At 32.3% G+C, this 22,467-nt stretch overlaps 1 protein-coding gene across 2 annotated transcripts in view; it reads left to right on the top strand.

Moving 5' to 3' along the window:
• The window catches only part of LOC134700057 (uncharacterized), a 76,637-nt gene that overhangs the window by 5,144 nt on the left and 49,026 nt on the right, over nucleotides 1-22,467 (top strand). The window lies entirely within an intron of this gene.

The raw sequence follows: 22,467 nt of genomic DNA, 5'->3' as shown, positions 1-22,467 counted from the left end.
TACCAACTGATAAATTAAAACAATCTTTACCATTCAGTGATAACAAGCACTTTATTTTACATTTTAATATTTTATGATGTATTTAAATGAGTAGTTATTGTTGCAAACTCCATTAGAAATTTGAATTGAGATCAGTTTTGGAAAAAGGGAACAGGGGATGTGAAAACAAATGGGGGTGGGGGGTTACATTTTTCTCATTTCAGATTTCATAAATAAAAAGAAAATTTCTTCAAACATTTTTTTGAGAGGATTAATATTCAACAGCATAGTGAATTGCTCAAAGGCAAAAAAAAATATTTTAAGTTCATTAGACCACATTCATTCTGTGTCAGAAACCTATGCTGTGTCAACTATTTAATCACAATCCAAATCTAGAGCTGAATCCAGCTTGAATGTTGTGTCCATACTTGCCCCAACCGTTCAGGGTTCAACCTCTGCGGTCGTATAAAGCTGCGCCCTGTGGAGCATCTGGTTTAATTTACAATTTATAATAAACATATAAAAAAGGAGATATTGATTATGATTGCCAATGAGACAACACACGGTTTTTGTAACCTTAATAGTAAAAAAAAACATTTTGGAGATACCACCGTTGTCAACTCTATTTTTACCGCTAATTCTTGGAGCCTAAAATCTATTTTTTTTATTATAAATTGCATAAAAATACATTTTGAACTGATCGACCTCAAATCACTATTAATGATATCAATGTTTATTTTGATAGCGATGTCTATATTAGACTTTGTTATAGCAAGTTTTAAAAATCATACCATCATTTATAAAAACAACACAATCACTTTTCTGCACTCTGATTATTTTCATAAAAGGTTTGTAAATGACTTTTTATAACACTTTTGAAGATAATTTATAACTACCAATAACACACAAACAATGATAGGATTATGATGTTCAAAGGTGAACTATCATTTAAAAAATCATATAAAGTGTCCGCAACTTGTAATTTAGGATATTTCTACAGTACATTTGCGTTCCGTTACATTTTTATCACTTGAAAAGAATTCCCGCCTTCGTGATCCAATAGCCTAATTCGTCAAGGTGATGAATGTACCGAATAACTTTAAATAAATGTTTGCATCTGACTTTACCGGGATGAAAGGGTTGTTTTCGAGTCAAATATACAGTATTTAAACCAATTTGAACTATTATTCTATTAAACACAAAACGTTTTTCCGTCTTAAATTTCCACTTAATTACCAGATAGTAATTTGAAAGAAAATATATTTTATTTTTAGCCACTTTTATTGATAGGTATCGTTGCTATGCACAATTACGTATAACTAACATATCATACATGCTATGCTATAATTTGGAGTTTAGTATGACGTCCATTATCACTGATATAGTATAGATATTTTTTTAGGGGCAAGTTAAACGACGCCTCTGGGTGCGGGGGTTTCTCGCTGCATTGAAGACCTATTGGTGACCTTCTGCTGTTGTCTGTTCTATGATCGGGTTGTTGTCTCTTTGACTCATTCCTCATTCTCAATTTTATTCCGATCTAAGTTTTTATTCCTTCATAGCCTGGTGCCAAGACGTGTTTTTGTTTGTTTCTTGAGAAGTGTCTTTTACCTGTTTAGTCACTATAAAGTGTTATAATTCATATTTAGATTCAACACAATTAAAAGTGACCAAACAGGTACTAAAATCGCATGCGAGAAGCTAGAAAAAATGAAATGTACACTTTTTCGACATATTACTTGGACCATCATATACAATTCTTATTAGAAGATGTGGTTTCATTGTCAATGTACATGTATAGACAGATATTCTTAGAACAAAGAACAAATAAGCAAACAGATCAGAATATATACCAACTCCGAAAAAATTTCACTAGACAGAAATATCTTTTTGCCATATTAATTCTGTATACGAATGTGTGACTTTTGTAATCAATCTGTTCTCAAAGTCACCGACGGAGTGAGATCTCAAACCTTCCCGTTACCTCTAGCACATGTAGAATAAAGAAACACATATCAATACGAACAGTGTATGGGTTTGAACTCTCAACCACAGGATTGCCAACCACTCAGATACACTCAGGAACAAAACGTCCATCAGTAACGACATCGATCCAGTGGATAAAAACAGACCACAATGATACCAAACTTACAATTTGGTACATAACACCGAAATTAAAAAAAAATATATTTTAAAAGAAGTTGTATAGTACGTTTTTCCTATGTGTATTAAGTTGTTTTTTAGGCTAACGCCGACAAATAAAATATCTATTGGATATCTTTTAATTATGTTTATTTAGTATATGCTATAAGTAGCGTAAAACAATATCCATCATATGTTTATAGGTTTATATAAATGTCCCAGACCATATGACTATTTGGACCGTATGCGTACGTTCCTGATCGTATACATATAAACGTGCATTCTAGGACGAACTGGAACCATATATGTATTTGGACCGTATGGGTAAATTCTAGACAAACATGTATTGGAATTTACAAATTAATATTATTACAATTAGAGAAATGAAGAGAAATTTATCATCAGCCCTACACAATAATCTGGAAATATCATATCAACAACTGGTATTATAAGGGTAAAAAATCTGCTTTATTCATTCTTTGCATTAGCGTTGGACACGTTTTTATTATATTTTCTCATCGTAGTATCGACGGTTTTAAAAAAAACACCTTATTGTTTAGATTCTTTGACGGTACATAGTGCGCTAGTGACCTAATACGATATATGGGGTCAACAAATTACATATGGGGTGAAAGCGAAGCTCGAATCCCAATATGGAATTTACTGACCCATATATATCGTATTAGGTCACTAGCACACTATGTAACGAATTTATCTTACCGAGTATCTTAACATGTGATATTTAGATTAGTGGTATATAAAAGTGATCAAGTCTTCAATACTGTTAATATTATGAACAAACTTCCAAAGGTCTATTAAAAAACAAATGCCAACAAGAACAACTTGTTAGCTTCATATATGTTGTATGGAATTAATTCCACTACTAACCTAATATGAAATATACACTGTCTCCACGTGATTGCTCTTAATTATATTCTTAGAAATGTATAGGAGGTAAGATAAAATTAAATTTCATGTATTACTAACATGCTGAATACAGAAGCGTAACATATCAATTTACGTGACTTTTTTAAACAGTTAAAGTATTAAGTTTTTATTTCATTTACATTTAAAATTAGTTAGACCTTATGCGTACAGTCCGACCGTATACATATTTGAAAAAAGTACGCATAGGTCCAAATACTCATATGGTCTGGAACATAAATACTATTAAAATATCTTAATACGTACTGTTTTGACCCGTCAGTAGGCATTATTTAATTTGTGTACTTTCTGGGATTGTTGTTTTTATGGTTTACTTTTATCTTTTTATAATTCCATTTTGCAACTCAGAAATAGAATGAAGATTATCGGCCGTTTCGTTTCCTAATCATAATTAATATAATGGTATTTTGTTTTAAGTGTATATATGCTACAGTTCCTAGCTATTTACTAAGTAATCGATTTAAAGTAGCTTCTGTTTGGCTTAGTAAATTCTTACATTCATTTACATACAGCCAGTCATGGTTGCCACAAAGAAAGCACGAACCTTGTAGATGTCTGAAATTTCATATGATTGTATAATTTAACATCTATTACATTTTACATTCAATAGAAAAAATATTTCCCAACTGTCAAGGAGAACACATTTCTCTGGTTGAAATCAATCTCTCGCAAGAGAGACACCATTAAAATTAAAATTAAAACAGAGATTAAAATTATTAATATTTAAATGCATGTTTAATGCAATTATTACCTTGAGTCTTATGTTTTGTTGAGACCAGCTACCAGAGATGAGATTGTTCAATTCAATTACAGACATGGATCATGCATATGATGAATAAACCACTCAAGTGTTTTGACAACTATGATCAATTGCTTTAAAATTGAAATTCTTACCGCAATTATTAATGTTAAATTATAGATTGAATCTCTTCTACTTCAAATAAATAAACCATCAATTCAAATTCTTAAATCGGCAATCCAACCCATATTATTCTTATTAATTTCAATGTTTCTGCATTAATATACAAAAGTATGATGTAATTTGCATAATTTTGTTGTATGATGTTCTGGTCACCTTAGGCTATAATGAAAATAAGGTTTCAATTCAGAAGTCCGGAAAAGCTCTCCCGACGCATGTCATTAATACATGCATAAAAAAACCTTCAAATTGAAAACAGTATGTCTGATCTATTTGTTATTTTTGGACACCAAAGTATGTTTAAATAACAGTAGAGTAAAAGAGTCGTTTAAGGGATCCTTTATTTTGACATGTTTCAATAATAGTCCTAGAACTTCAATAGCATTTCAACCCAATGTTAGCCTATTTAGGACCAGCTCCCTACATGCAACGACACTTATTAAATTAGATTCTTTGTGAGATATAGGATGTCGGGACGTACGAAATGTTATTTTATAGTACCACCAATTGGAAGGAGATAACTCTACAAAATATTCTACATATATATGGCATGGTAGTCAGAAGAAAAAACACCCCTAAAAATTAAAATAAAGTACTCCTTCACCTCGCCCCACCCGGACACTTTTAAAATTACAATGTTGAATTGATTAACATAAGAAAATACCAAAGCAATTAAATGCTGATGCTTGTTTTTAACTTGTAAATCAACGCCTTTTCCTATGTAATATTCATTATCACCCTGTGATGTGTCCATACACCAGAGTAAGGCTCATAATGGAACGGTTATTTTAGCGTATAATTGCGTTTTGGCCCTAAACATTCCAGAAACATTAGCCACTGGGTGTTGAGTGACCAACGAGCATTTAACTTCAGGGGGGGGGGGGGGGGTTGACTTTTCATAAACAAATATTCTGATTCCCAATTTGACAAAAAAGAATTGTTGGCAAGCAGATTAATGCTGTTTTACCGGATCAACCAAAGACTCTTTATTGTTATTGTTTAAATGTAATACATGCTTTCTTTACGTTCGTTCGTACCTTTTGGCAAAATGTAAAAAAGCTCTATGAAAAATGTGTATTGATATTTGGTCTCAAGATTAAATTGAATTGAGTGTTTAATTCTAAAATACTGGGATGCATTTCGATTTTGTGTTTACTGCAAATAAATACGTATATAAGATTAAAACAAATGATAACAATCCAATAGGCAGTTACTTACTAACTACATGGCTCTCTGTCAATTGTGTAATATCTGGACAGATCAACAATTGAAACCTTAAAAATTGTGGTTTCTCATATACACAATATCATAAAAGAGGGACGAACGATACCAGAGAGACATAAGTTTCCATTTAAAGTTCAGTATAATTTCAAAAATGGACGATGAAATACCAAATAATTGTACAAAATTTAATGTTGACATTTTAGATTTGTGGCCGTTTCTCCCTACATTTATCAAAATGTGTGACTCTTTACCTTCCAAATCAATGACGTTTTTCCCTCAACCTTTTTTTTCCGTGAACCTATTTCAACTAGATAAGGTATGTCATAACTGTGAAATAGTTTCGATATTTGAACGAACGAAAATTCGTTTAAGTGCATCATAGAAAAGAGAAATTCATTATCCTGTTCTTTAATTTACGTTTTTAATGAACTCGAGCTTTTTCTTACCAAATATAAATAAAATTATATATATATACTAAATATGGATAGGGGTGAAGTTGAGAGTGATTTTAAAAGGTAATTCAAATAGATTATTCCGAACATGATATATCTTTTATTCCGTATATAATAAGGGAACAAAATTTAAAGTTTTCTTACAACATTTCAAAAGATCGTGTCAGAATTCATGATTTTTTGAAATTTGTATTTCTGTCACAAAACCCAAATCTCGCATATTTTTTGCAACTCTTCAAAATTAGAACGAATGCTGAAGATCCAAACCACAATTTACATATTCGCCCTTTCTGTGTCAAAATTATACAATAAATATACAACTTTCTATGTCTTCAATTAGTAAGTATTGTTTAAATTATGTTCTAAATTGTTCATTTTATTAAATCCGTTGAAATGTCACACTCGCCGTTTTCTGACGTTTTGGCGTATTTGTTAAGTGTCTTATGAAAGGTAATAGGCAGTTGCAGTCTTTTCTACGATATGAGATTTTATTCAAACGTGAAAACTATTTTGTTAAGTGTATGAACAAAATGTTTGTCGAAGTTTTAAGATAAAATATTGAAAAAAAAAATAAACGCGATCTTTTTGTTTTTGCTTAGTCAAAATGTCACAAAGCGCCGTTTTTTTACATTTTTGTTACAAGTATGATAAGTCATATTATACAGTTTTGGAGGGGGGAATTTGAAATTATAATAGCACAAAAAATACTATATAACATTGAAATCTACTGTTCAGGGATTTGTTTGAACCTATTTTCGATCACATGTCGGAAGAATTACCGACACAGTCAGCGACTATTTTTGTCTAGTCATAATGTCACACCATGCTTTTTTACTTGTTTTGACGTTACGTTCTGTAAAACTTGACATGTAGTGTCTAACGTCGCAAATTACGGAAGCCTTTACGTACCATGCTAATTAACTTTTTCCAATTTGATATAACGAATCATGAATTTGAATTAACAAATTATGAATTTGATATAACAAAATATAAATTTAATATAACAAATTATCAATTTGATATAACAGCTAATCAATTTGGTATAACAAATTATCAATTTGATATAACAGATTATATTTGATATAACAAATTATTAATTAGAAATAACAAATTGTGAATTTCTCTACCAATAGTATGATTTAATTACATGTGTAAAAATGAGATTGATTGAATCATTGCGTAACCCAAATTGGCGCATTTTTTTGTGTATTGACTCATTGTTTATCTGACGTCCAGCGACAAATATGTCATTGAATGCTTAATCAAAACTTTCTTAACAGGTTTAATGTTTCTCAAACTCTCGCCTTCCCCTTTTATCTATTATTTGAGGCAGTTTGGGGGACTAGTTTGAACGTTGTCTATTCAGTACATGGGACCTGCAGGGCCCGTATGCATAACGCTACTTAAGTTAAGATTTTCCTTAGTAAACACTTAGGTTAAGGAAACTCCGTCCTTTTTATCTAAGTGGTATGCATAAAAAATATTAAACTAAGTATTTCCTAAGTAAAATCTTAGTTGTTTTAAGTCACGCCCACAAAACTTAAGTGGTATGCATAAAACTCCTTATACTTAGGAAACGACTAAGATAACACTCAAGTTTAAGGTACCCATAGAGCTTCCTTAAATTTCCAAACATAGTTTAAAATCAATCGAAAGTATGCGTTTTTGCAGAACATTGATAGGTTACCTACAGTTAAATTGATTAATAACTATATTAGTAATAAAATACTAATTGTTCGTTTATTTATTGCTAAATATTAAACAATCATCGTAATTTTCTTCAAATCACGTATAATCAACAAATAAAGAGATAACAGTGGGTAGTTATATACTATTTCCCATATCTCGTGTGTATACCGAAAAGTACTCAGTTTTTATACTCATGTTATTCATGGTTCTATTTTTCTTTTGTTTACTCTGTACGTGCACGTTTTTTAGATTTTAAAAATACACCGCGCGTGTATCATTCGTAACTGTAAGTTCAAACAGAATTAAGGAATGAAGAGAGGGCACGCAAAAAAAAACATCTTTTATATCATGTGTGTGTGGGTGTTTTTTTTTTTGGGGGGGGGGGGGGGAGCATTTGATTTTTCAATTTAGTTTTATTTTAAAGAAGTAGGGCATACCCTAAACATTTTTCACTTACAGGGACAAAATCGAAAAGTTTTAAGACCTTCCAAGAAGTGGATTTCTTTCATACAAAGGGGAGAGGTGGACATGGACCTCCATTTTGTTGAAACAATAAGTTGATTGTTTATGGAATCACTGTTACGGAAGTCAAAAGTCCCCACTGCTACACCTCATGGAATTCGAAGTTTATATAAGATCATATAAGATATTTATGATAACTTTCTCGTATCATTTTTTTTTATATTCATTATATATTCAATGAGATATATTGCGGTTTCGAAAATATTGCTAAGTACGTTAAGATGTTGAGAATATACTTACTGTCATAATTTGTGTCAGTAAAGAGTGTAGGACTTTTGAAAAATGGCATTGTTTGTATATGGATTCCTGGAAAAAATGTCTTCCCCCTTTTTTTTTGTTGTAAAAGGGAAGTGATAAAAATGTGAATTTCTCATAGATTTTTTTCAAACCATAAGCAAATGTAAACAAGGGGTCTGGAAAGGGAGATGTCAGCGCATAACAAGCTGAACTATAATTAGTGAACATTTAATAAAAAAAAAATGTTTTGTAAAATGATTTGCTTACAATGTTACCTTTAGTCTTGTGCTACGCCACTAAAACCTTGATCATGTTTTGTTAGAGTTTAAAACATATTGTTGTATCCAAAAAATATAACACCCATTAAAAGATGATTAAAGATTATTCGTTTGGGTTACTGAAATATTTTTCTTTCAATGCTCATCCGTAAAAACATCAACCTTAAAAAGCGTTGTCTTATATGCGCCTATTGTTCATCATTTATACTATGTTTATACGTTCTTTTGAATTGTTTGACATACCAATATCAATTTAACCCCAGCTCTTTAAAATAAAAGCATGCATTGATCAATAAATTTAAATAATCAGAACAAACTTTTACACGGATGAGTACATGTGATGAGCTAGTATCATACGGTAATTAGAGAAAGGTTCCGATTTAAGTATTCCTTAGTTAAGTGAAGACTTAGATAAGTTTATGCATACCGCTTACGAATTTTACTTAACTAAGGAAATTCTTAGTGAAATCTAAGTTTAAGGACTACTTAAGTTAAGATGTTTTATGCATACGGCCCCTGGTGTCTTAGAACGAACGATTATAATAGAAAAAGGATCAATTTATATTGCACATTTTCAAATCAGAAAGAATGGATATTGTGTTTCTATGGATATAAAATGCTTCCCCTTCCTCAAAATCCTGGCATGCTTCTTTATCAATTTCGATAGGCACATACACGGATAAATGAAACATCCTTAAATTTATCCTTGCATTTTTCTTTATGTTTCAATATATTTATATATATATATGTACAACTTGATATTAAGCCAGTATAAATTAATGCTCGTGGTTTAAGTATTATTCAACTAGGAAAGTTTTCGCTAAAATGGGCTATCGAAAATACAGCTGAACGGATTAATCCTGCGCTAAATCGGGTTCTAATGTCTGCGCTAAAATGTCCCCTAGTAGTTTTTCGCTTAAATTATCTGCGCCCATCTGTTTTCTTGTTCATAGGTGAGATTAAATTTCCTTTTGTTTATGAAATTGGCAAATTTGATTAAATTAACTTTATTGTAGTTAATTTTGAATTTGCTTTCAACTGTTGATTCTTTTAATATTTAAAAAAGGCGATGAAACAAACGATTCAACTAATATTTTTTTTATTCGGAAATTATCAAAAGCGGATTAAAGAATAAGCCATCATTTGCGAGTATGATGGTCTTGTAAAACAATGATAGTCTTCCGGAAGGGGGCGATAAGAGAGAGTAGTATCTCTTGCACGTAAAAGTCACCCTTTTAAATTTCGAAAAGAGCAGGCTAAGGTTACAAAGAAGCACTCGCACCCTCAAAGTGGAAACGGATTAATATAAGTTGTAATAACTTTTTTCCCAATCCACTATAATAAATAAATATGTTTAAACTAAAAGAAAAAGCAGCAGAAAAGACAGGGGTTTAAACTTTTTTTTTTAAATATCCTGTTTCAATCCAAAAAAGAGAAAATGTCTTTGCTCCAAGGGGATACTAATTTAAATGAATATTATTTTTCTGTTTTAAATTACCTGTACTTAAAAATAATATGTGCCACTTTTGCATTTCGGTTCTATACGTAGCAAGTCGAGCAAACTGCTCATATAAATTATGCTGTATGATTGAGCTGCACGAAATGAAAAAAGTACGACGTTATTTATACAATGCATGAAAAATAACGTCAAACTAACGTTACCAAAACTAACACCAACACCGTACGTGACGACTATAAATTTGACAGTTTGTGATCGGTGATATCTATACTATTAAACGAGAAGACCTCATTTGGGGTGTCGCTTCTCTTCTTTCCACAATAAATTAATCAACACGGCTCTGTGACCTATAGGTACAGTGCATAGTCGCATTTGTCATCCATCGATATGATTATTCAGATTGAGTTATTTTGGGAGAAAAACGAGAAAAAAGGCATCTGGATATTGTCCCGTCAGTGGACGAAATTTTAAGTCAGATTAGACTTCCGGTTTGCGTTTTTCTGTATACTTTGAACATACATATACTACCACTATACAAATCCTTGATACTACGAATCTATACTATAAATCGAGAAGACTGCTATCATTTTCAAGTTAACTATCCACGGCGGTCACAGAGTTTATTAAATGGAGAGGGTCTGTATACTACATCAATTGACCACCATGGATCGATTAGTTAACTTGGAATTGAAAGTAAATACACTTTATTTATATAGTAATGAATGTTCATAATATACAGATAAGCGCTAAAATTATTCATGTAAACTTTTGGTACCTTTTCTGAAATTCTCCAGGCATTAAATATTTTACAAAATTCATTCAATACAACAACAAAAAAAGAAGTGGTATCATTGCCATGTTGAGACAACTCTCCACAAGAGACCAAAATGACACAGAAATTAACAACTATAGGTCACCGTACGGCCTTCAACAACGAGCAAAGCCCATACCGCATACTTAGCTTTAAAAGGCCCCGAAATGACGATTTAAAACAATTCAAACGAGAAAACTAGCGGCCATAATTTATGTACAAAAAATGAACGAAAAACAAATATGTAACACATAAACAAACGACAACCACTGAATTACAGGTTCCTTACTTAAATGTTCATAACATACTAGATGTATGTTCATATTGAAATTGATATAAAACCAAAAATTGGGAATTTTGGAAATGAAGGAGAAGGGGTTAAAAAAACACATTTTACTGTCCCCAATAACCTATGACTTATGATACATTTGCTGAAATTCTCCAGTCATTCAATATTTTACAAAATTCTTCCAACAACACTTTACATACTTTAAACTACGTTCTGAATGCCCGCGATTTCGCGGGTGTGTTCTAGTAATTTATAAAGCTAACGTGAATGATAATTTTGCTTTAATCATTATGTTTGGCTTACTAAACGTTTAGGTAAAGAAAATCTTTATTGTGTAGCGAAATTTAAATTACCTTTCATTACACTTTTGACGATAATTTGTAGTTAACGAATAATGGTAAGTTTGTTTCATTTATTCTGTTTGGCTAAATAGACGTTCTAATAAAGAAAATCTTTAATTTGTAACGAATTTCAAATAACTTTTTATCACACAATTGAAGATAATTCATGGTTTACGATAATAATAGTAATCTGTCGAAAAGTCAACTGTCATTTAACAAATCATACAGATGTCCGCAACTAGTAATTTAAGACATTTCTAAAGTACATTTGCGTTCCGTTACACTCTTTTTTGGAATCGAAATTGACGCATGCCTTCGTGAGCTTATACCATGACTCGCATGACTCGCCAAGACGATCAATTTTCAAAACAATTTTGATTAAATGTTTTTATTTCACTTGCACTGGGATGAAAGGGTTATTTTCGAGACAATTACACAGTTGTTAGACTTATTTGAACTATTATTCATTTGAACATGAACTATATATTCCATTTAAAGTTAAGCCATATTGTCGTCAACATTGAAGATAGTAATTTTAAATATTTCATTTTAAGTCAAATATGTCAAATAGCGAGAGATTTGTAATAAAGCAAAATCGTACTCACTTCATGTAAAAAGTAAAATCATAAAAAAAATGAACTTAGAGGAAAATCAATTCGGAAAGTCCATAATCACATGGCAAAATCAAATAACAAAACGCATCAAAAACGAATGGACAAGAACTGTCATATTCCGTACTAACTTCGTACTAAACAATTAAACCTACATGGCGTTGTCAGTTTATTTTCGACTTATGAGTTTGAATGTCCCTTGGGTATCATTTGCTTCCTTTTCAAGACGTAAAGGTGATTCTTTGACTTCTTCATAGTTTATTGTTTATCATATACTATGGAAAACCAACGGGGTCAACATTCTTAATTCGTAACTTGTCAATTCGTAACTTGTAACTGTGTAATTTCTAAATTCTTTATGCGTAAATTGTCAGCTTGTAACTTGTATATTTGTAATTTCAAAATTGTTAATTCATAAATTGTCAATTTGTAACTTGTTACTGTGTGATTTCAAAATTCTTTATCGTTAAATTATCAATTTTAAAATTGATGTTTTGTAACTTGTTACTTGTCGATTCGTGAAATGTCGATGTGTGAAATGTCAAAGTGTTAAATGTTGTCAATGTATTATGCTAACGATAATTATGACGACAGATGGGGCTCGGTTTCTTCTTTGAGTGTAAGTCATCTATAAGTAGGAGCACCTTCATATGGAGTATATACCTGGTAATTTAAATCAATTATGTTTAGCAATTGCCGCTAAAAGAAATAAAAAAAAAATGCATTATTACAGGATCCCAATTTTATTTTGTTTACTAAAGACGACAGGCTGCGTTTCGTTCAAGCGGAAACTATGTAAAAACAGGGGCGGATCCAGCCATTTGAAAAAAAAGGGGGGGGGGGGGGGCCTAACCCAGGACAAAGGGTGGGGGGTTCCAACTATATGTCCCCATTAAAATGCATTGATCGTCCAAAAAAAAGTGGGGTTCCAACCCCCGGAACCCCCCTTCTGGATCCGCGCCTGAAAAATACATCCCGAATAGTTCAGTCCCTCTACGTTATAGATCTCTCCTAATATTGCGAGGCTAATGTAACGGCGAAATAAAACGACTGAATGATTCAGGTAAATACAATAAGGAGATGTGTTAATAAACCGTATGATTGCCAATTAGACAATTATCCACCAAAGTTCAAATAAGTCGATGTAAGCAAGTATAGTCAACTTATATGCTACATCATTACTTGAAAACCCATGCAGGTACTAGTAATAAACGATATCTATTACTATCGGACCATTTTATTCTGACAGGAGGCGATAGGGCTGACAGAATATATATTAATATTCATATGATGAAGACATAATCAATTTCAATCAGTTTAATTGAGGTCTGGAGCTGGCATGTCAGTAACTGCTAGTAGTCTGTTGTTATTTATGTATTATTGTCATTTTATTTATTTTCTTTTGTGTCATATTCTGACATCGGACTCGGACTTCTCTTAAACTGAGTTTTACTGTGCGTATTGTTGTGTGTTTGTTTTTCTACATTCGCTAGAGGTATACGGGGAGGGTTGATGTATCAAAAAACATGTTTAACCCTGTCGCAAGTTTGCGCCTGTCTCAAGTCAGGAGCCTCTGGCCTTTCTTATTCTTTTATGATTTTTAATTTAAGTTTTCTTGTGTATAATTCGGAGTTTAGTATGACGTCCATTATCACTGAATTAGTATACATATTTGTTTTGGGGCCAGCTGAAGGACGCCTCCGGTTGCAGGAGTTTCTCGCTACATTGATGACCAATTGGTGGTCTTCGGTTTTGTCTGCTCTATGGTTGGATTGTTCTCGCTTTGACACATTCTCCATTTCCATTCTCAATTTTATAATATACATGCCAACTGAACTATAATTCTTGTCACGTAGCTTAAGAAATGCCGCTACCTGTTTTTTTTTGTTTTATAAAATTTTACAACCAAAAAGACCAAAATGTTCCCCTATCCCTCTCAATTACTGCTTTACGCCCAGTACTCTCGGTGAGAACCTCAACCGCTGTCATCCATTCTTATAGACCGGCAACCGGACCAAATCTAATATTTCGTCGATTGGATCGTTAATTAACCGAGTTGATTCACGATGTTAATCAATAAAGCTAATTTTTTTTAAATGAGCATTTCATATGAAAATAAAAATAATTTCCAAGGTGGTTCCACTTGATTACTAGTACTTATTTTATGAAAAATGAGGAACAAAATGTAGAATATTGTGGTATTTTGCTCTTTGAGATCTCAAAACACTTTGTGTAGTTCTTGACCTGTTTTTTTAACAACATTTCTTGACTGATAATTGTTAACTCCCTTGGCAGCAATAGTTCTTTTTGGACGAACTTTTTTTTTTAAACTGTCTGGTTATATAGCAGAAACCACCCCCTCAACCACATTGTACAGAAATATTAGCTTCTGTCTTAAGCGTCTTGTCTGTATGTCGGGTATTTTCAGTTTGGTGAGACGCAACAATCTTCTCTGGATTTGTAGTCCCCGGTTATAAGTTTTGCAGGTTGTCGCTGTTCAAGCTTGTTGATGTTCGTAGATGTGTAAGGTCCCATACTATTGACCATAACCCATTATTAACCTGACCAGTGAATTATATGCGGTTTCTTGCATTAAGTGGGCAATATCTCAAATTTCTAATCAGGAATCCTAGTGTTGAGTAGGCCTTCTTGGCTTCGTTGGAAATATGAAAGACCATTTTAGGTCCTCGTTTAGATTTCTGGTTCCTTAAGACTTTATTACAAAATATTTTATATTCAATATCTAGTATACATTAACTAAGTGACTTATTTTAAATAATAAATAAATGCTTTTTCGAGGGGTGCCAATCTGCTCTATCACCCTCTCAGCTATGTGATATTCAATTTCCTATCATTATTGTCTTTTACAGATGAATTGTATTTAAAAGTATTACTATGACATTACGGATATTAGAAAAATCATCAGAAGTGAAACAAGATGTTTTATTTTTTTCTATTTTGACAGTCAAATAATAAAATCTACGGAGCCCCGCTAGGGAAATGCAAAGAAAAAATAATATAGTGTGCGCACACAATAATATATTGTGCGCACAAAATAATATAGTGTGCGCACAATTTAAATATATTGTGCGCTCAACTTAAATATATTGTGCGCACAATTAAATATATTGTGCTCACAACATAATATAGTGTGCGTTACATTCTTTGACCTTACACATGGTACGGAGCTTCAATGTCTCCTTTTTAAAGTGACAGAATGGAGAAATGCATAAGGTTTTCTTTTGAAATGGGCTAGATTACATGAAAATACTCTAGCAAAAAATCATCAGTGCATTTGTATCGACTCCTGACATGAATACTGAATAAATTACGTTTATTTTGTCTGAAACCTAGTTTACCAACAGATGCGTCGGAAGCCTCCACAGAGTTTATTGGAACGGCTTAAAACAGACTTGGCAATAGAGCGAGGACACTATCGAACCTATGTAGACTTTCGTGTAACAAATATACAACTACTATTTGCACTTATGCATTATACTTTGTTTTTGAAAATCTCAAGATTTTGTTTTGATTGACACTAGACTGACATGTTCCTCAATTCACGACTTTGATTTTGTTATGCTCCGTCGACGAAGGAGATGGCCATTATGTTTAAAAGTCTTTACGTCCGTTCATCAGTCCGTCTCTGTTTATGGTTAATGATTTGGTTATAATTTATGATGAAGTTTTAGTGTCATCAACATTAATGAATAATGTGGTTTCCCTCAACATATCATTGTAAAAGTGTAGAGTAAGTCAAATCCACTGAAAACTGAATACACGTACACTAGTATTTTTTATCATTAAAGATGACTGTTTGTTCATGATTAAGTACGGTTGCAAGCTATATAAGGGTCCCCAAAATTACTAGTGTAAAACCATTCCAACCGGAAAACCAACGGCCTAATCTATATAAAAAAAAAAAAGAGAAACGAGAAACACTTAAGAAGTTTAGTATGACGTCCATAATCGCTGAACTAGTACATATGTTTGTTTATGGGCCAGCTGAAGCGCGCCTTTGGGTGCGGGATTTTCTTTCTTGCTGTATTGAAGAACCAAATGTATCTGAGAAACAAACCTTATAAAACATGCGCGCCTTATAATTATTTTGTACATTCAATACAGTCAAACTATACCTTTATTATCGTATCTAAAAAATAGACCAATTCTGAGATATTTAAAATTGACCAATAAACCATGAAAATAAAGTCAAGGTCAGACAAATAAATATATATACATTACACTCATTCCATAAAACAAATAAAGTTCACTTATTCCTTATAGTATCTGAAAAACAGACCAAACAAGACTCAAATAACACGAACCATGAATATAAAATCAAGGTCAGATTAATATTACTGCAAGATAGACAATAACACCATACAAACATTCCGTACACCAAATATATCTACCTACTGCTTATTGTATCCGAGAAATACACCAAAAACACCAAAAAAAAACTTTGGTGACATTTAGACATTAAAATCGTTTCATACAACCAAATATAGAAGAACTATTGCACACCATATCATATTGTGCGCACAATATGTTTAAGTTGTGCGCACAATATATTTAAATTGTGCGCACACTATATTTAAATTGTGCGCACAATATATTATTTTGTGTGCACAATATATTATTTTGTGCGCACAATATAATTAAGTTGTGCGCACAATATATTATTTTGTGCGCACACTATATTTTTTTTTCTTTGCATGTCCCTAGCGGGGCTCCGTAGCTGTTGGTTGAAAATTAATTTAAAAGAATTAAAATATTTAGTATGTAGTACATGTATTTCTTTATTATTTATTTTTCTTCACGCTATGTAAAATCGTACAAAAATGTGTAATTTTTTCTCCCTTTCTTTTTCATTACATTTGGAAAAAAATCAGATGTATCATGCATTTATTTGCTTTCTTTATCATGTTTATATTTTATCAAAGTTTACTCAACTATTTTTTTCAACCACAGCCTGTTCATTTATTTCAACAATCTAAACTATTGTACATGTTTTGTTATGTTTTTGACTGGAGTGACGAAATATGGTTTAGATAAAATTGACAAAGGAAATGGGGAATGTGTCAAAGCGACAACAACCCGACCAAAGAGCAGACAACAGCCGAAGGCCACCAATGGGTCTTCAATGTAGCGAGAATTCCCGCACCCGTAAGTGTCCTTCAGCTGGCCCCTAAAAAATATGTATACTAGAACAGTGATAATGGACGTCATACTAAACCCCGAATTATACACAAGAAACTAAAATTAAAAATCAAACAAGACTAACAAAGGCCAGAGGCTCCTGACTGGGGACAGGCGCAAAATTGCGGCGGGGTTAAACATGTTTATGAGACCTCAACCCTCTCCCTATACCTGTTGTTATTGTATTGTTAGACTATCGGATCCTTGTTTAAGTATGTTTGTATTTGACAATTGATATTCAAGCTTATCGCTCGTCGATAGGTCAATTCTACTGTCAACTTAATTCAGTATTCTGTAGGAAAATTATGTATTTAAGAAAAAGACACACTTATTTATTTGAACTGTTCTTGCTTATTATGAAATGCGAATGTTTGACGTCGGTATGCTATTCTCTATATCTTGATTTGTTTATATTAAAACCAATGTTAACATTTGTGACATTATTATTGATTATGCTTAGTAATGAGGGGGGGGGGGGGGCAAGGGGGGGGGGGCAATAACAGCAAAACAGCAAATTGATTTGGCTCATAACAGATAACAAGGAATTAAAATGGACAAAAACAGATAACAGTAAATGAAATATTAAAATAATTCGGTCTTTGACAAATCAGTATTTCTTATTACGGATACAATCCTTTGTAATGCATTCAATTTTTTTATGACTATGTTTTTAGTATTAATTTATGTATCTAGAATGTGTTTAAATAACTACTCAATATATTATAATATTTTGTATACGCTCGTTTACGGAACGTATTATGGTATACTGTTGTCCGTCTGTTGTCAACATGTCGGACATTAACTCAAAAACTATTTAACCATTTGCATTAAACTTTGGGAAATTGTTTATATCTATTGACGTGAGCTCCCTTTTTGGTGGGTTTTTTTTATTATAAATTTTAGATTTTAAGTTTCTGGGTAATGGGTTTTTATTCAATAAAATTGGTAGTTTTTTTCAGTTTTCTGATAATATCTCAAAAATGCTTTCACAAAGCAAGGAATTGTGGTGAATTGTTTATATCTATTAGCATGAGGTAACTTTCAATGTTTATAAATTTTAGATTTAACGTTTCCGAGTTAACGGGTTTTATTAATTATAAAGGGGTGATTTTCCAGTTTTCAGACATTAACACAAAAATGTTTTCAGCAGTTCTCATGAAACGTTGGTGTATTGTTTATATATATTGACTGAAGCTCCCTTTGTTGCTAATAAAAAAGTGACCTAAAAGAGCTTGAATATTCTGACTTTTTCTAAATGACCATTTGATGAGGTGTGTGAATTTTTTTTTATAAAACTATGAGGCAAAGTGGTATATAGGGTAGAAAAATCAAAAGCACCAATTATAAGCATGCAATTTATCAAGTACTTCGATCGAATTTTGACACTCTAAAAGCAATTTATTCCACTATTTTCAAAGGCCTTAATTGAAAAATGTTTTACCAAGTACCAAGTGTACTAGTAAGTAGAATACATAGTTTAGTAGGGAAACAATGGCTTGAAACGAAATAAATCTTTGTTTGTAATGAGTTATGTGCAGCTTCAGACCCAAGTTCATGGTTGGAACTTTCAATGTACAATGCATTTGGTTCTGCTTTGAAAAGAATCACAGAGCTGAGTCTATGTACCATATTATATAAAAGGTTAAGTGGTTGTTAGCACCTAGTCCTTAATTGAGATCCTTGTCAGATATTCCTGGCCATATGTTTTACTTTTTGTCATGTTAAGAATTGTTTTAATTTAATATGTGTGTACGGAAAACAAGGAACATTATTCTCATACAAAAAATTAAGATAATTCAAAATACACATTCATAAAAAAAATGGAATTTATAACAAAGGATATTCATAAGATATACTTGAATTGTCCTAGACCTCACTTCTGTGATGGGTATATGTTAATGGAATCCTTCTCTGAATACGGATCAAACAAATTAGTATAGTGGTAGACCCGAATGGCCAATGATCTTCAATTTATACCGAATATTGACTGTCAAAAAAAAATGCTAAAATTCCAATTTTCAATAACAGTTAACAGCAAATACATTATCACAATAACAGATAACAAAAAAAAACCTAAAAGCCCAAAAACAGCTAACAAAGAATCAGACAATAACAGCTAACAGCAAATATATTTTCAAAATAACAGATAACAAAGAATTAAATTGCCCCATAACAGCATAACAGTTAAACCCCTTGCCCCCCCTTCCCTCAGTAATGATGTAGAAGTTAATCCTGGTCCTTTAGGTGTTTTTTTTTTCTTAATTTTCACCTTAATATTAGAAGTATGCGTAATAAAGTAGACTATGAAAACATTAGTAATGAAGCTGATGTGATTTGTTTAACCGAAACGCATCTTGACGAAAATGTAAACTAGAGGCTCGTAAGAGCCTGTGTCGCTCACCTTGGTGAATATTAAACAATGGACACAGATGGATTCATGACAAAATTGTGTTTTGGTGATGGTGATTTGTTTATAGATCTTACTTTACTAAACATTCTTGCTGCTTACAATTATCTCTAGTTATAATAGTACTTTCTGTGGAAAATGTTATTGAAAATCTTCAAATTTTAAGAAAATTGTTAAAAATTGACTATGAAGGGCAATAACTCCTTAGGGGGTCAATTGACTATTTTGGTCAGACTGACTTATTTTTAGTTCTTACTTTGTTGTACATTATTGCTGTTTACAGTTTATCTCTATCTATAATAATATTCAAGATAAGAACGAAAAAACAGCAAAATTTTCTCAAAATTACCAATTCAGGGGCAGCAACCTTACAACCGATTATCCGATTCATCTGAAAAGTTCAGGGCAGATAGATCGTGACCTGATCAAAAATTTTACTTCCTGTCAGATTTGGTCTTTGCTTTAGTTTTTGAGTTGTAAGCCAAAAACTGCATTTTACACCCATGTTATATTTTTAGCCATGGCGGCCATCTTGGTTTGTTGGCCAAGTTACCGGAAACATTTTTTTAACTAGATACCCAAATGATGATTATGGCTAAGTTTGGTTAATTTTGGCCCAGTAGTTTCAGAGGAGAAGATTTTTCTAAAAGATTACTAAGATTTACGAAAAATGGTTAAAAATTGACTATAAAGGGCAATAACTCCTAAAGTGGTCAACTGACCATGTTGGTAATGTTGACTTATTTGTAGATCTTACTTTGCTGAACATTATTGCTGTTTACAGTTTATCTCTATCTATAATATTATTCAAGATAATAACCAAAAACAGCAAAATTTCCTTAAAATTACCCTTTCATGGGCAGCAACCCAACAACAGAATGTCCGATTCATCTAAACATTTCAGGGCAGATAGATCTTGACCTAATCAACAATTTTACACCTTGGCAAATTTGCTCTAAGTACTTTGGTTTTTAAGTTATAAGCCAAAAACTGCATTTTACCCCTATGTTCTATTTTTAGCCATGGTGGCCATCTTGGTTGGTTGGCCGGGTCAGCGGACACATTTTTTAAACTAGATACCCCAATAATGATTATGGCCAAGTTTAGTTAAATTTGGCCCAGTAGTTTCAGAGGAGAAGATTTTTCTAAAAGATTACTAAGATTTACAAAAAATGATTAAAAATTGACTATAAAGGGCAATAACTTCTAAAGTGGTCAACTGACCATTTTGGTCATGTTGACTTATTTGTAGATCTTACGTTGCTGAACATTATTGCTGTTTACAGTTTATCTCTATCTATAATAATATTTAAGATAATAACCAAAAATAGCAAAATTTCCTTAAAATAACCCTTTCAGGGGCAGCAACCCAACAACAGAATGTCTGATTCATCTGAAAATTTCAGGGCAGATAGATCTTGACCTAATCAACAATTTTACCCCGTCAGAATTGCTCTAAAGGCTTTGTTTTTTGAGTTATGAGCCAAAAACTGCATTTTACCCCTATATTCTATTTTTAGCAATTGCGGCCATCTTGGTTGGTTGGCCGGGTCACCGGACACATTTGTTAAACTAAATACACCAATGATGATTATGGCCAAGTTTGGTTAAATTTGGCCCAGTAGTTTCAGAGAAGAAGATTTTTGTAAAAGTTAACGCAGGACGACGACGGACGCCGGACGCCAAGTGATGAGAAAAGCTCACTTGGCCTTTCGGCCAGGTGAGCTAAAAATGAAATTATTCTTATTATTGGTTATAATAGAGATCATTATAGAAATTCACAAGACCGCAAAAGCTCAGGAGGAGGAATTATAATTTAAACAAGTAAACACCCGTGATATCGCGGGTCCGTGACTGAATTAAAGTATATAAATATGCCTAAACCTTATTTTAGTAATTGGTATTGTCATCTGATAAAGTCATATCGATTATAAGATACACAGTTTTCTCTGCTTTCAAATCTTTCTGTTTGAACCCGTCGACCTGGAACTTATCAATTATTGGTAATGTTAATTATTTGGAAAACAAAAGGTCTTGGCTATCCAGGAATGGAGTATTTTTTTAATCCACATCATTGTCCTATATAAGTTATCTTAGAAAATCATGCTGATTGCTGAATAAAACTACAATAGGGAACAATTTAACAATGATTGAATTTTATAGTAGTGTCAGCCCTTTGATTATGACCCGTGTATATAACAAAATCCTAAATACACCGTTTGGTGGTGCGCCTGTCAAATGCGGAACGTACAGATAAGGTAATAGCTAACAGGTGAATATACTATTGGTATCGGTATCGAATTCGACCCGGTATTTGTTAATTATTGGCAATATCAATTATGTGGAAAACAATTTTTTTAATTTTTAATCTACACCATTGTCCTATAGTAGTTCTATATAGAGTTGAATTCTTTGATTTGTCGTTTTTACCCGATGACGGCTGACAAATTGGACCTCGTAATTTTAGTATTATAGATTAGTAAATTTATTCAAGCCAAACATAGAGCTGATTTTGATTTTGAAAATGAAGCGTTATGGCTTTAAATTACCTTCCCTGCAAACAAATTACTCCTTTGTGTTGTATATCGACAACCTTCAAACAACAATACTTTTTGGGATAAATTTCATGAATCTATCGAAAATGCAATGAGCTATACTCCAAATGTTGTAATAACGGGTGACGTAAATGTAGATTTTCTTACTGACCATTCACATAAAATATTTGACCATATGAGACTAAATGGCATTAAAAATGTTATAAACGAACCAACAAGAGTTTGTGCCGCACACCAGTCCTTGTTAGATCCTATTTTGGTATCAGACTCATGTGATGTCTACGATTCCCATGTAATACAAATAGATCGTAGTACTAGGTAAAGTGATCATGGTGGAACTATTATATTCTTGAAAAATCTCACTAGGTCACAAAATACTACTACTTATAAAAGAATGATTTGGGACTA

The sequence above is a fragment of the Mytilus trossulus genome, unplaced genomic scaffold (assembly GCF_036588685.1).
Source record: "Mytilus trossulus isolate FHL-02 unplaced genomic scaffold, PNRI_Mtr1.1.1.hap1 h1tg000110l__unscaffolded, whole genome shotgun sequence".
Taxonomy (NCBI): Eukaryota; Metazoa; Mollusca; class Bivalvia; order Mytilida; family Mytilidae; genus Mytilus; species Mytilus trossulus.
Note: the sequence above shows the minus strand (reverse complement) of the source record. Positions and strands in the feature narration are given on the sequence as shown.